This window comes from Penaeus japonicus, unplaced genomic scaffold (genome assembly GCF_977035675.1).
Source record: "Penaeus japonicus unplaced genomic scaffold, GWHDUDI00000001_assembly GWHDUDI00000001, whole genome shotgun sequence".
In the NCBI taxonomy this organism is placed as follows: domain Eukaryota; kingdom Metazoa; phylum Arthropoda; class Malacostraca; order Decapoda; family Penaeidae; genus Penaeus; species Penaeus japonicus.
The window spans coordinates 62814-77617 of record NW_028234403.1 but is presented as its reverse complement, the minus strand read 5'-3'; positions in this window follow the sequence as shown (position 1 = coordinate 77617).

Here is a 14804-nt window from a genome sequence, read left to right as displayed (position 1 = left end):
GTTATCTTAAAATAATACGTAAAAGTAGATAAACACGTAAAATAACTAAAAATGAAATACTGTTCTTAAAATCGAATTAGTGAAAAATAAAAATGACACTTACAACGCAGAGGTAAAATAAATAACGTAAATAAAAACAAACCCGAATGTAAACAAAAGAATGTCGGGAATAAAATACGCTAAAAAGGCGTAAAATCTCTTAAAACTGAAAAAAAAGTAAAAGTGCAAAACCGATTAAGCGCCTAAAGATGCTGCTGCTTAAGGAACAACCTCCCGACCTTCTCTATGCATTAAAGGAAAAATCAATTGCGAGAAAAAAGGTGCAAGAAAAAAAAATGACGATCCTGAAAAAAAGCCAAAAAAGCTTAAAATACACGTTAGAGCCATTTTGATAACGAAACGGATTACAGTTCAATTCACTGATTTTTGTTATATTAAAGGAAAAATCAATTGCGAGAAAAAAGGTGCAAGAAAAAAAAAAAAAATGACGATCCTGAAAAAAAGCCAAAAATGCTTAAAATACACGTTAGAGCCATTTTGATAACGAAACGGATTACAGTTCAATTCACTGATTTTTGTTATATTAAAGGAAAAATCAATTGCGAGAAAAAAGGTGCAAGAAAAAAAAAATGACGATCCTGAAAAAAAGCCAAAAATGCTTAAAATACACGTTAGAGCCATTTTGATAACGAAACGGATTACAGTTCAATTCACTGATTTTTGTTATAGTAAAGGAAAAATCAATTGCGAGAAAAAAGGTGCAAGAAAAAAAAAAATGACGATCCTGAAAAAAAGCCAAAAATGCTTAAAATACACGTTAGAGCCATTTTGATAACGAAACGGATTACAGTTCAATTCACTGATTTTTGTTATATTAAAGGAAAAATCAATTGCGAGAAAAAAGGTGCAAGAAAAAAAAAATGACGATCCTGAAAAAAAGCCAAAAATGCTTAAAATACACGTTAGAGCCATTCTGATAACGAAACGGATTACAGTTCAATTCACTGATTTTTGTTATAGTAAAGGAAAAATCAATTGCGAGAAAAAAGGTGCAAGAAAAAAAAAATGACGATCCTGAAAAAAAGCCAAAAATGCTTAAAATACACGTTAGAGCCATTCTGATAACGAAACGGATTACAGTTCAATTCACTGATTTTTGTTATAGTAAAGGAAAAATCAATTGCGAGAAAAAAGGTGCAAGAAAAAAAAAAATGACGATCCTGAAAAAAAGCCAAAAATGCTTAAAATACACGTTAGAGCCATTCTGATAACGAAACGGATTACAGTTCAATTCACTGATTTTTGTTATAGTAAAGGAAAAATCAATTGCGAGAAAAAAGGTGCAAGAAAAAAAAAATGACGATCCTGAAAAAAAGCCAAAAATGCTTAAAATACACGTTAGAGCCATTCTGATAACGAAACGGATTACAGTTCAATTCACTGATTTTTGTTATAGTAAAGGAAAAATCAATTGCGAGAAAAAAGGTGCAAGAAAAAAAAATGACGATCCTGAAAAAAAGCCAAAAATGCTTAAAATATACGTTAGAGCCATTTTGATAACGAAACGGATTACAGTTCAATTCACTGATTTTTGTTATATTAAAGGAAAAATCAATTGCGAGAAAAAAGGTGCAAGAAAAAAAAAATGACGATCCTGAAAAAAAGCCAAAAATGCTTAAAATACACGTTAGAGTCATTCTGATAACGAAACGGATTACAGTTCAATTCACTGATTTTTGTTATAGTAAAGGAAAAATCAATTGCGAGAAAAAAGGTGCAAGAAAAAAAAATGACGATCCTGAAAAAAGCCAAAAAAGCTTAAAATACACGTTAGAGCCATTCTTATAACGAAACGTGTAGTGAATTACCCCCCCTGGTATTTGGCGGGTCTTTTCCTTCGACTATAACACCTTACCTTCATTTTTCATCTGTGTACATCTTCCTGTTTTCTCTCGTTTCTCCGCTCGGATCCCTTCTTTCACTTTATTTCCTACTTTCCTGTTTTGAGTCTTTTATGTGCCCATTTTTGTATATGTTTTATTTCTAGTTTTATTTTATGTATTTTAAGTTTAATTTTAAGACACACCTTTTTCATTTTTAATTACATTTTATTGGATTATGGGTAAAACCTTACCGTAAGCGCGGGAAACTGCCACATAAAAGGTCAGGCCAGGGCAGTTAACAGAGAGAGGGTTCTTGGATTTGTGTAGTGGCAGACGACCTCTCTTGGATTTTACCTGGCTGACAGTTTCTCGTGCTGTGTGGTTTTACCCTCTTTTTAACAAGTAAGTGTATGGTGTGTTATTCATGTATATTGGTTTTGTTTCCGAATGACTGTGTTAATAAATGTATAATATGGATGCTTCTATTTTTTATATTGCCTTTTTAAGTCAGGCAGCCAGTTTGTTTTAAACGGTGGCTACGGGATGAACTTCTTTTTTTTACACCCGAGAGTCATCTTGTTGAAATGCGCCAGACCCACACATTTTAATAATGACGCGTAGTTGGGTAACACGCTACCAAATAAACATCTATAATAAACTCTACGGAGTTTATTGATTACCCACTACAGCGTATAGGTATTTTTGGTGTCAAGCGGTGGGATATGGCGTATTGTATGTGCTTTCAAAGCACCTGTTATATCCGATGACTCCTTGACGGTGTAACTGCTTGTTACGCGTAAGACGCTCATGTCTTCGCGCAGTCTTCACCCGTAGTCACCTGTTCGTCTGCCCAGATTCTTATTTTATGTTCTTTTAGTTTGTTTCATTCTGAATGGTTTCTTTTGTTTTAATTTGGTTTGTTTTTTGTGTTTTATTGCTTCATTTTTAGTCTTGATGGATTTATTTTCTCATGGTTTCATTTTTCTGTGTCGATGTTTTATGGATGCGTGATTTGGTGTTTTATGGCTTTGTTTTGTACGTGTTTTTCTGGTGTTTTATTTTTCGGTATTTGGGATCTTAGTTAAGAGTATGATGGAGTTTCATATTTTTTGCTGTGAGTTTTTAGGGGTTCGATGTTTTTTTTGTGTGAAAATGCTTGAATGATTTAGTGAATGTAGTTATCGTAAATGGTTTTTGTGAGGGCTTATGTGCGACAGATTCATAAAGGTTATGTGAATTTGTGATTTATGTTGTGATTGTTTTCATGTTTTGTGTATGTTTTATGAATGTGTACGAATGTTTAAGTGAATGTTTTAAGTTTAAATGTGTTTTAGGTTCCGCAGTTTTCTGTTTTATGAGTCTTTGTCTGTTTTATGAGTCTTTGTCTGTTTTATGAGTCTTTGTCTGTTTTAGTAAGTTTTTGGGCGAATGTTTTATATTTTCATGGGTGAATATTTGTTTTATTGAACTGTGTAAGTGTTTTTATGACTGTTTTATGTGATTTTGGTTCGGGTAATTTTACGAATGTTTTAAACGAATTGTACGTTTCTGATGTATGTTTTCTGTGAGTTTTATTATGAATTTTTGCATATGTCCGTGTGAGTTAGGATAGTGCAGTGATTTTTGGTGGATTTATTTAGGGTATCCTGTGTCCTCTTTAGTCCTAAAGTTGTGTTGGAGTGTTGTAGCTCTGGCTGTAGTGATTTTTTTAAGGCAAAATCAGCACAATTCAGACACGAGCCATGGGTCGAAAGAACGGCGGAAATCGTAATAATAGTCCTGCCCGTCCTTCGACGAGTCGGGCTACTGCTTCTGCTCCTCCGCTAGAGAGGGACTCCCCTTCAGGGCAGCCACTCGTGCCAGACTCGGGAGACCAAGGCATCGAAAGTCTTCCTGAACTTTCGGTGATGGAAGAGCTGTTTCAAAAGATCTCTCAGCTCACACTAGAGGTCCAGAGTCTGCGGCGGCAGAATAGTGAGATGGAGGCTCGTATGTCTCGTCCGTCCACACCTGTCTCCTTCAGAGAACCACCTTCAGTTGAGTTTGTGGTGCAGAGGGATCCGATCCCCCAGTTTAAGGCAGAGGTTAGTTCTGCGCACCCCCTTAAACGAAATCAGGAGGTCGAAAGTTGGCTTCGAAGTGTTGAGAGCCACACTCGCCCTCAGACCGATGCAGCCTTCATTAAAGCTGCAAAGGCATCATGTAAGGGTGCGGCAGAACTAATTGTGAATTCGCCCCTCTTTGACAACATTGTGTCATGGGTCGAGTTTAAGGAGAAACTGAGGCAGAAATTCAGGGGAACTGGCACTTCGTCTGATTTTTATCGTGTACTACATGGTCAGAAGCTACAACCAGGGCAAGCGCCCATGGATTTTTATTTGATTTTAGAGGGCATGGTGTATCAAGGATTACGTGATTACCCTCAGGCTATTGGTGACCCAGATGACCTAATTAGACGGGTCTTTTTGCAAGGGCTCCCTCGGTGGATCAGGGAAGCAGTTGTGGTAAAGGAAGAGGTTGAGCTTTCAAATCTTGTCGAGACTACCCAGAGAGTATGGAGTCTCAGGGAGAGTGAAGGTCCTGGGGTTGGCTCTCCTCTTAATAGATCGCCTTTCCGACCACGGGCTCTTGCAGCAGCCGAGGTTGATCATCCACCGCGGAGGTACTGTCGTTACCATAAAAATCATGAGCATGACAGTTCAGAGTGTCGTGTGTTGAACGAGAGGAGAAAGTGTTTTGCGTGTGGTGAGCCAGGTCACTTTGCTCGACAGTGTCCCTTTGTATCACGCCAGGTCGGGAAAGGCAGCGTCACCGTTGCTGGCGGAGAAAGAGGTGCTGTCAACCACTAACTGTTATGGTAAGAACTCTCAGAAACCTGTAGGTCGCCCAATGGTATATTTGATGGTTAATGGGTGCAGGATGCAATGTTTTGTCGACACAGGTTCTGAGGTGACCATTGCCAAAACAGTAGCAGCTGAAAAGTTGGGAATAAGGTGCGAGAAAGAAACCTGTAAAAGGGTGAAGGGGGTGTCTGGCAAAACTATTCCAGTTTTAGGTGAAAGTGCAGTAGTGTTTAATGTAAGTGAACAGATCCATGTGAAGCATAAAGTATGCATCTTGGATGATATTTCCTTTCCTGGAGAAGTCTTGCTGGGTATGGATCTTCTTAGACGCTTCAACTTCAGGCTGGAGTGTTTTTCCGATCCTGATAAGATGGATGTTCTGGTTGTGCAAGGTATTAAGTTCCCTGTCGAGTATACAGACTCTCGGTCATTACAGGTAGTTCTTGTTGAGGTACATCCTCAACGGTCAAAGTTACTATCTTCTTCACAGGTGGCACATGTTGCTGTACCTGTTTGTGTACCCCCATGCAGTGGGCAGTTCATTAAATGTAGCGTCCCTCGAAGATTGCAGGCTGCCAAGGAACTTCTAGTTTCTGGTATTGAGTGTCCCTTGGTGGTGCCTAGGTCTCTACAAGAGGTGAAGAATGGGCGCATTAATGTATGGGCAGTAAATGAGACTGCACGCCCAGTTAAGTTGAGTAATGGGCATAGGTTAGCTATAGTTGATAATGTATTACAGGTTTTCTCACTTGAGGCTGGAAGCACAGATGTAAATGGTCATACTCCGTCAACTGCAGAAAGTGTTTGCAAGGCTGTGAACAGTGATAGTGTTTGTGATGAAAAATGTGGAAGTGCTAATATAGTCACTAAGGGTGCTATTAATAGTACAGTGTCAAGTGAAAGTGCAATTTTTAACAATGGTGCTGAAAAGAAAATTGCCAGTGTTAGTGAGACTCCTTTTCAGTATGCCATAGAGGAGCAAACGTTAGGAGCTGAGTTATTTATTGGTGAGGATGGTGATATATCTAAACCTGAACTTGCCGATGGCTTCATTGACGATGACTTTGATAGTTTTGATGCTGTTGGAGATTTTGGTAATGCAGGTGATTATATCCTTTTGCCAGATACTGATTTGCCTCCTTGCAGTGTGGTGGCACAAGTGCCAATTGAACAGACAGCCACTACCACTTGTTGTTCTGAGGATGAGGTTCGGCCAGGTAATGCTGAGTTTAGTGACATTTTAGCCGAGTTTGACCTTGGTCACCTCAGTCTTGAGCAACAGCAGCAAGTTAGACAATTGCTGGCAAAGTATGTGTCTTTGTTTGATGCTCAGGCAAAACTGGGCACAGTACCTGGCATTTCTCACAACATTAAGACTAAGGAGGGTGAAGGTCCATTATGTGTACGACAGTGGCGCCTTCCAGAAGCATCTAAAAAGTTCATTCGTGAAGAGTGTGACAATATGCTTGCACAAGGGGTGATTGAACATTCCACCTCCCCCTGGCATTCCCCAATCGTTCTGGTTAGAAAGAAGGATGGGTCAACCAGATTTTGCATTGACTATCGGAGTCTCAACAGCATTACAGAACAGGATGCCTATCCAATGCCACGCATTGATGAGCTCATCGATCAGCTCCATGGAACTATGTGGTTTACTGCTCTGGATGCTCGCAGTGCCTATTGGACTGTGGATGTGAACCCAGATGATAGGCCAAAGACAGCATTCTCGGATGGGCACCGTCTCTTCCAGTTCAGGAAGCTGCCATTTGGGTTAGCAACTGCCCCCTCAACCTTTCAACGGGCTGTCAACTGTGTGCTGTCATCTGTTTTGGGCAAACATACCATTGCCTACTTGGATGATGTGGTAGTGCACAGTAGTAGTTTTACTGAGCATCTAAAACATTTAGACGAGACTTTGGCACTCCTTTTAAAAGCAGGATTCAGGCTCAACAGGAAGAAGTGTGTGTTTGCAACAGACACATTTAAATTCCTGGGTTTTAAGATCTCGCCCAAGGGTGTAGAACCTGACCCAGATAAGGTGTCTGCTATTCAGAAGATGCCTCAGCCTAGGAACCAAAAGGAGGTGCGTCGCTTCCTTGGGTGTACAGGCTTCTTCAGGCGGCATATTGAAGGGTATGCCAAACTTGCAGCACCACTTACCAGCCTAACTCGCAAGGATGTTAAATTTGTCTGGGGCCAGCAGGAAGAAGTTGCTTTCCAGGCCTTAAAGAAGGCACTTGCCACAACACCAGTCCTGAGCAAACCTGATTTCGACAGACCTTTCGAGGTCCATACCGATGCATCAGGGGTTGCAATCGGTGCTTGTTTAATGCAGTGTGACGATGAGGGTCGCCTGCAACCTGTTGCATATTTTAGCCGCAAACTCAGGGATGTAGAGACAAGGTACCCTGCAATTGATTGTGAGGCACTTGCAGTAGTTGAGGGAGTTAGAGCCTTTGACTGCTATGTGTATGGGCGTCGTTTCTACATCTACACTGACCATAGGCCTTTGACCTATGTGTTCAGTAGAAAGACTAAGAGTTTGCGCATGACTAGGTGGTCACATGAACTTAGTTTTTATAACTATGTTCTGAAGTATAAACAAGGGACCCAACATCGTGTCCCAGACCAGTTGAGTCGTGCAGTGGCTGCAACAGAGGAGTTGCACACTCGTGATCCAGCTGATTTACGTCGTCACCAGCTTGAGGATCCCCTGTGGAAGGAGGTGATTGGGTACTTGGAGGAACGAAATTTGCCACGTCGTCGTATCCCCTTGACTCTTGAGGAGTTTGAGCTTCGTGACGGAGTTCTTTATCATGTCCGTCACCTCCCAGACCGAGTGCTCCATCAGCTTGTTGTGCCAAAATCACTTAGAGGTTCTGCTATGCAATTAGCTCATTCAAATGCAACATCAGGGCACCCTGGAGTTTACAGGACATATTGTAAGCTTAGGGATTACTTTTACTTCCCTAACATGCTGGCTGCAGTTAAAGAGTACGTTAGTACTTGTCATTCCTGCCAGAAACGCAAAGGTTTGGCTTACCGTGCTCCCCTTGCTGCTGCTCCACAAGCCAGTTACCCACTGGAAAGAGTATCTGCTGACCTTATGGAGCTGGAAGTGACCTCTCGAGGTAATAAATATGTACTTGCATTTATTGACCAATTGACACGTTATGTTCAATTGATTCCTCTGCCATCCAAGGATGCAGAGACCGTGGCTGATGCCTTCATTAATCAGTTTGTGACCATTTTTGGGCCACCACGTCTTTTGCAAACAGACAATGGCCGGGAATTTAAGAACAATTTATTTAAAAGAGTCTGCGAATTGGCCAGTATCCAGACTACTTTCACAACTGCTTTCCATCCCCAAGCTAATGGGATGATTGAACGGACGAACAGGGTGGTAAAGAATGCTTTGGCGACCCTTCTTGAGGCCTCACCTTTGGAATGGGACGAACTCTTACCATATGTTCGTTTAGCCATGAACAGTGCAGTACATCGCTCGGTAGGTGATCAACCTCTCTACCTGTTGACTGGACACATTGGCACTTATCCTGTGGGCAACACTAATTATGAGGAGACCGATCATGAGGCAGTGCAATCCTTTTCTGCCAGATTAAGGAGAGCTAGAGAGATTGCTGTGGAGACTTCAACACAGGCCAGAGAAGGATGGGCTCGGGACTATAATAGGCGTACCCGAAAGTCCACCTTTGCTGCTGAGGTTGGTGATTTGGTTCTGTTTAAGGATTTCTCATGTATGGCAGGTGCAGGACGACGTGCAGCACTTGGACCCCGTTGGTTTGGCCCGGCTCGGATTTGTAAGAAGACCGGTCCTGTAACACGGTTGGTCAGAGTGCTTTCTCCCCCTTACAAGGAGAAGATTTACCACCTTAACCAGCTAAGGCCGTACAGGACCAATGACGAACTCCACCTACCAGATGAGGCAGAGCTAGATGAGGATGTGGACGATCCGCCTCCTTTGGATAATTTACCAGATGGTGATGGAGATCCTGCAATCGCTCTGCTGGCCTCCTGGTGCCGACCTCCTGATGACGGTTAGCTTGTATTGGTCTCCCTCTTGTATAATGCCCCTTGTTTTGTGCCAGTGAGAACTTCTGTGAGTGAAGTGCTGTGTTGAGCGAAGTGCAGTGTAGTGGAAAAGCTATCTTTGGAAATGAGGTACCTTTGTGTTAATGTGTTGGTATATGATATGTCCCCGTGATTCTTCCAGCCCAAGTCGAGATGATAGGTGCTGCACGTTCCAGGATCGTGTATGCCTACACTTTCCCAACGTGTGGTTGGTCTTTTCTTTTATTTTAATCTTAAGTTTGTAATTTTAAGTTATTTAAGTTGATTTCTTTTCTGTTTAGTTTTAATTTTGATTTTGTATAATTAAGTTTGTAGATTTTAAGTTTAATATTTAAGCTTTATGTTTAAGACCCCTAATTTTAAGTTTATTTATTATAAGGTTAATTTTAAGTTTTTCTGTATTTTCGTTTATTTGAGTTTCTATTATGTAATTTTTAAGTTCATGTTTTTTTTAGTTATTTTATTTTTATGTACTGGGCCTATTGTTTCTTTTACTTTCTTTTCGGTTTATTCTATCTCTTTTCTATCCTTTCAGCCTTGGTGTGATTGCTTACTGGTTTCGTCGTCCTTTTCCTTCTTCACTTTCGTCCTTCGCTGCCCTTCTTCCCTTCCGGTCGTGCATCCGTATCTATAGATTTATCGGTGGCACTTTCATAAGGACTTTACTCTTATACAGGATGAACACAGTAAATGCCATACACTAATTCCAGTCTTTTGCAGGTGCGATGTTTTCCTATGCTTTACGGTCCTTGAGTCCATCCGCAGTGTGCAGAGCCGCCCCTCCGGAGGGTCGTGGATGGTCGTGGTGACCTACTTGGTTCTTCTGACCCGAGGATCCGGTGGCGTGGCCTTCGACCGACTCCTCTCGTCGCCTCTCTGCTTGCCCCTCCGATGCTGCATGACCCTGTCTGCTCAGCCGAGAGTGGCTGGACCGGGCCGCATGCTAGGGTCCTCAGAAGCAGGCAGTGGCCGTTCTGTGTGCGTCGAGGCCGAGAGCGAGTCGTTCGAAGTCAGGCGGGGAGGGAGTTGTAGTGAATTACCCCCCCTGGTATTTGGCGGGTCATCCCGCAGACTTAGGGCCGCCTGTCCCCTGACGTCACTAGAGAATCTACGGACCTTTCCGCCCTGCAAGATGATTTGGCTTTGCTGTTATGCGTGTGTTTATTTTAAATAAGAATGGAGTGCGTTTTTATTTTCCTTCGACTTACCTTTCTGTTCCGTGTTTTTGTCTACATCTACATTTCTACTACTCTACACAACAAATACTTATACACTGCTTACCTTATATTCTTTACTTACCTTCCCTTGATTTTGTCTCTTTTCCTTCGACTATAACACCTTACCTTCATTTTTCATCTGTGTACATCTTCCTGTTTTCTCTCGTCTCTCCGCTCGGATCCCTTCTTTCACTTTATTTCCTACTTTCCTGTTTTGAGTCTTTTATGTGCCCATTTTTGTATATGTTTTATTTCTAGTTTTATTTTATGTATTTTAAGTTTAATTTTAAGACACACCTTTTTCATTTTTAATTACATTTTATTGGATTATGGGTAAAACCTTACCGTAAGCGCGGGAAACTGCCACATAAAAGGTCAGGCCAGGGCAGTTAACAGAGAGAGGGTTCTTGGATTTGTGTAGTGGCAGACGACCTCTCTTGGATTTTACCTGGCTGACAGTTTCTCGTGCTGTGTGGTTTTACCCTCTTTTTAACAAGTAAGTGTATGGTGTGTTATTCATGTATATTGGTTTTGTTTCCGAATGACTGTGTTAATAAATGTATAATATGGATGCTTCTATTTTTTATATTGCCTTTTTAAGTCAGGCAGCCAGTTTGTTTTATACGGTGGCTACGGGATGAACTTCTTTTTTTTACACCCGAGAGTCATCTTGTTGAAATGCGCCAGACCCACACATTTTAATAATGACGCGTAGTTGGGTAACACGCTACCAAATAAACATCTATAATAAACTCTACGGAGTTTATTGATTACCCACTAAAAAAAAGGATTACAGTTCAATTCACTGATTTTTGTTATAGTAAAGGAAAAATCAATTGCGAGAAAAAAGGTGCAAGAAAAAAAAAATGACGATCCTGAAAAAAAGCCAAAAATGCATAAAATACACGTTAGAGCCATTCTGATAACGAAACGGATTACAGTTCAATTCACTGATTTTTGTTATAGTAAAGGAAAAATCAATTGCGAGAAAAAAGGTGCAAGAAAAAAAAAAATGACGATCCTGAAAAAAAGCCAAAAATGCTTAAAATACACGTTAGAGCCATTCTGATAACGAAACGGATTACAGTTCAATTCACTGATTTTTGTTATAGTAAAGGAAAAATCAATTGCGAGAAAAAAGGTGCAAGAAAAAAAAATGACGATCCTGAAAAAAAGCCAAAAATGCTTAAAATACACGTTAGAGCCATTCTGATAACGAAACGGATTACAGTTCAATTCACTGATTTTTGTTATAGTAAAGGAAAAATCAATTGCGAGAAAAAAGGTGCAAGAAAAAAAAAATGACGATCCTGAAAAAAAGCCAAAAATGCTTAAAATATACGTTAGAGCCATTTTGATAACGAAACGGATTACAGTTCAATTCACTGATTTTTGTTATATTAAAGGAAAAATCAATTGCGAGAAAAAAGGTGCAAGAAAAAAAAAAATGACGATCCTGAAAAAAGCCAAAAATGCTTAAAATACACGTTAGAGCCATTTTGATAACGAAACGGATTACAGTTCAATTCACTGATTTTTGTTATATTAAAGGAAAAATCAATTGCGAGAAAAAAGGTGCAAGAAAAAAAAATGACGATCCTGAAAAAAAACAAAAATGCTTAAAATACACGTTAGAGCCATTCTGATAACGAAACGGATTACAGTTCAATTCACTGATTTTTGTTATATTAAAGGAAAAATCAATTGCGAGAAAAAAGGTGCAAGAAAAAAAAAATGACGATCCTGAAAAAAAGCCAAAAATGCTTAAAATACACGTTAGAGCCATTCTGATAACGAAACGGATTACAGTTCAATTCACTGATTTTTGTTATATTAAAGGAAAAATCAATTGCGAGAAAAAAGGTGCAAAAAAAAAAAAATGACGATCCTGAAAAAAGCCAAAAATGCTTAAAATACACGTTAGAGCCATTTTGATAACGAAACGGATTACAGTTCAATTCACTGATTTTTGTTATAGTAAAGGAAAAATCAATTGCGAGAAAAAAGGTGCAAGAAAAAAAAAATGACGATCCTGAAAAAAAGCCAAAAATGCTTAAAATACACGTTAGAGCCATTTTGATAACGAAACGGATTACAGTTCAATTCACTGATTTTTGTTATATTAAAGGAAAAATCAATTGCGAGAAAAAAGGTGCAAGAAAAAAAAATGACGATCCTGAAAAAAAGCCAAAAAATGCTTAAAATACACGTTAGAGCCATTCTGATAACGAAACGGATTACAGTTCAATTCACTGATTTTTGTTATAGTAAAGGAAAAATCAATTGCGAGAAAAAAGGTGCAAGAAAAAAAAAAATGACGATCCTGAAAAAAAGCCAAAAATGCTTAAAATACACGTTAGAGCCATTCTGATAACGAAACGGATTACAGTTCAATTCACTGATTTTTGTTATATTAAAGGAAAAATCAATTGCGAGAAAAAAGGTGCAAGAAAAAAAAATGACGATCCTGAAAAAAGCCAAAAATGCTTAAAATACACGTTAGAGCCATTCTGATAACGAAACGGATTACAGTTCAATTCACTGATTTTTGTTATAGTAAAGGAAAAATCAATTGCGAGAAAAAAGGTGCAAGAAAAAAAAAATGACGATCCTGAAAAAAGCCAAAAATGCTTAAAATACACGTTAGAGCCATTTTGATAACGAAACGGATTACAGTTCAATTCACTGATTTTTGTTATATTAAAGGAAAAATCAATTGCGAGAAAAAAGGTGCAAGAAAAAAAAAATGACGATCCTGAAAAAAAGCCAAAAATGCTTAAAATACACGTTAGAGCCATTCTGATAACGAAACGGATTACAGTTCAATTCACTGATTTTTGTTATAGTAAAGGAAAAATCAATTGCGAGAAAAAAGGTGCAAGAAAAAAAAAAATGACGATCCTGAAAAAAAGCCAAAAATGCTTAAAATACACGTTAGAGCCATTTTGATAACGAAACGGATTACAGTTCAATTCACTGATTTTTGTTATATTAAAGGAAAAATCAATTGCGAGAAAAAAGGTGCAAGAAAAAAAAATGACGATCCTGAAAAAAAAGCCAAAAATGCTTAAAATACACGTTAGAGCCATTCTGATAACGAAACGGATTACAGTTCAATTCACTGATTTTTGTTATATTAAAGGAAAAATCAATTGCGAGAAAAAAGGTGCAAGAAAAAAAAATGACGATCCTGAAAAAAGCCAAAAATGCTTAAAATACACGTTAGAGCCATTTTGATAACGAAACGGATTACAGTTCAATTCACTGATTTTTGTTATATTAAAGGAAAAATCAATTGCGAGAAAAAAGGTGCAAGAAAAAAAAATGACGATCCTGAAAAAAAGCCAAAAATGCTTAAAATACACGTTAGAGCCATTCTGATAACGAAACGGATTACAGTTCAATTCACTGATTTTTGTTATATTAAAGGAAAAATCAATTGCGAGAAAAAAGGTGCAAAAAAAAAAAATGACGATCCTGAAAAAAAGCCAAAAATGCTTAAAATACACGTTAGAGCCATTCTGATAACGAAACGGATTACAGTTCAATTCACTGATTTTTGTTATAGTAAAGGAAAAATCAATTGCGAGAAAAAAGGTGCAAGAAAAAAAAAAATGACGATCCTGAAAAAAAGCCAAAAATGCTTAAAATACACGTTAGAGCCATTTTGATAACGAAACGGATTACAGTTCAATTCACTGATTTTTGTTATATTAAAGGAAAAATCAATTGCGAGAAAAAAGGTGCAAGAAAAAAAAAATGACGATCCTGAAAAAAAGCCAAAAATGCTTAAAATACACGTTAGAGCCATTTTGATAACAAGAGCCATTCTGATAATGAAATGGATTACAGTTAAATGCACTGATTTTTGTTATATTAAAGGAAAAATCAATTGCGAGAAAAAAGGTGCAAGAAAAAAAAAATGACGATCCTGAAAAAAATTGCTTAAAAGGCATATTAAAATACATATCAAAATATATATTAGATATTAGATATTAGAATTAAGGAATTGAAAAAATACAATTACGAGAAAAAAGGTGCAAGAAAAAAAAATGACGATCCTGAAAAAAAACCAAAAATGCTTAAAATACACGTTAGAGCCATTCTGATAACGAAACGGATTACAGTTAATTACGCTGATTTTCGTTATATTAAAGGAAAAAGGAATTGCGAGAAAAAAGGTGCAAGAAAAAAAAAATGACGATCCTGAAAAAAAGCCAAAAATGCTTAAAATACATATTGAAATGCATATTAAAATATATATTATATATTAGATATTAGAATAAAGGAATTGGAAAAAAAACAATTGCGAGAAAAAAGGTGCAAGAAAAAATATGCAAATAATATATACGATCCTGAAAAAAAATGCTTAAAATGATTATTAAAAATACATATTAAAATATATATTATATATTAGATATTAGAATAGAAAATTGAAAGAAAAGCAATTGCGAGAAAAAAGGTGCACGAAAAAAAAATCCATTTGATATTTACGATCCTGAAAAAGATATATATAAAATAGAATACACGTTAGAGCCATTCTGATAATGAAACGGATTACAGTTAAATGCGCTGATTTTCGTTATATAAAAAGAAAACGCAATTGCGAGAAAAAAGGTGCAAGAAAAAAAATGCAATATATATGATCCTGAAAAAAAAATTCTTAAAATGCACATTAAAATACATATTGAAATATATATTAGATGTTAGACATTAGAATAAAGGAATTGAAAAAAAGCAATTGCGAGAAAAAAAGTGCAAGAAAAAAAATG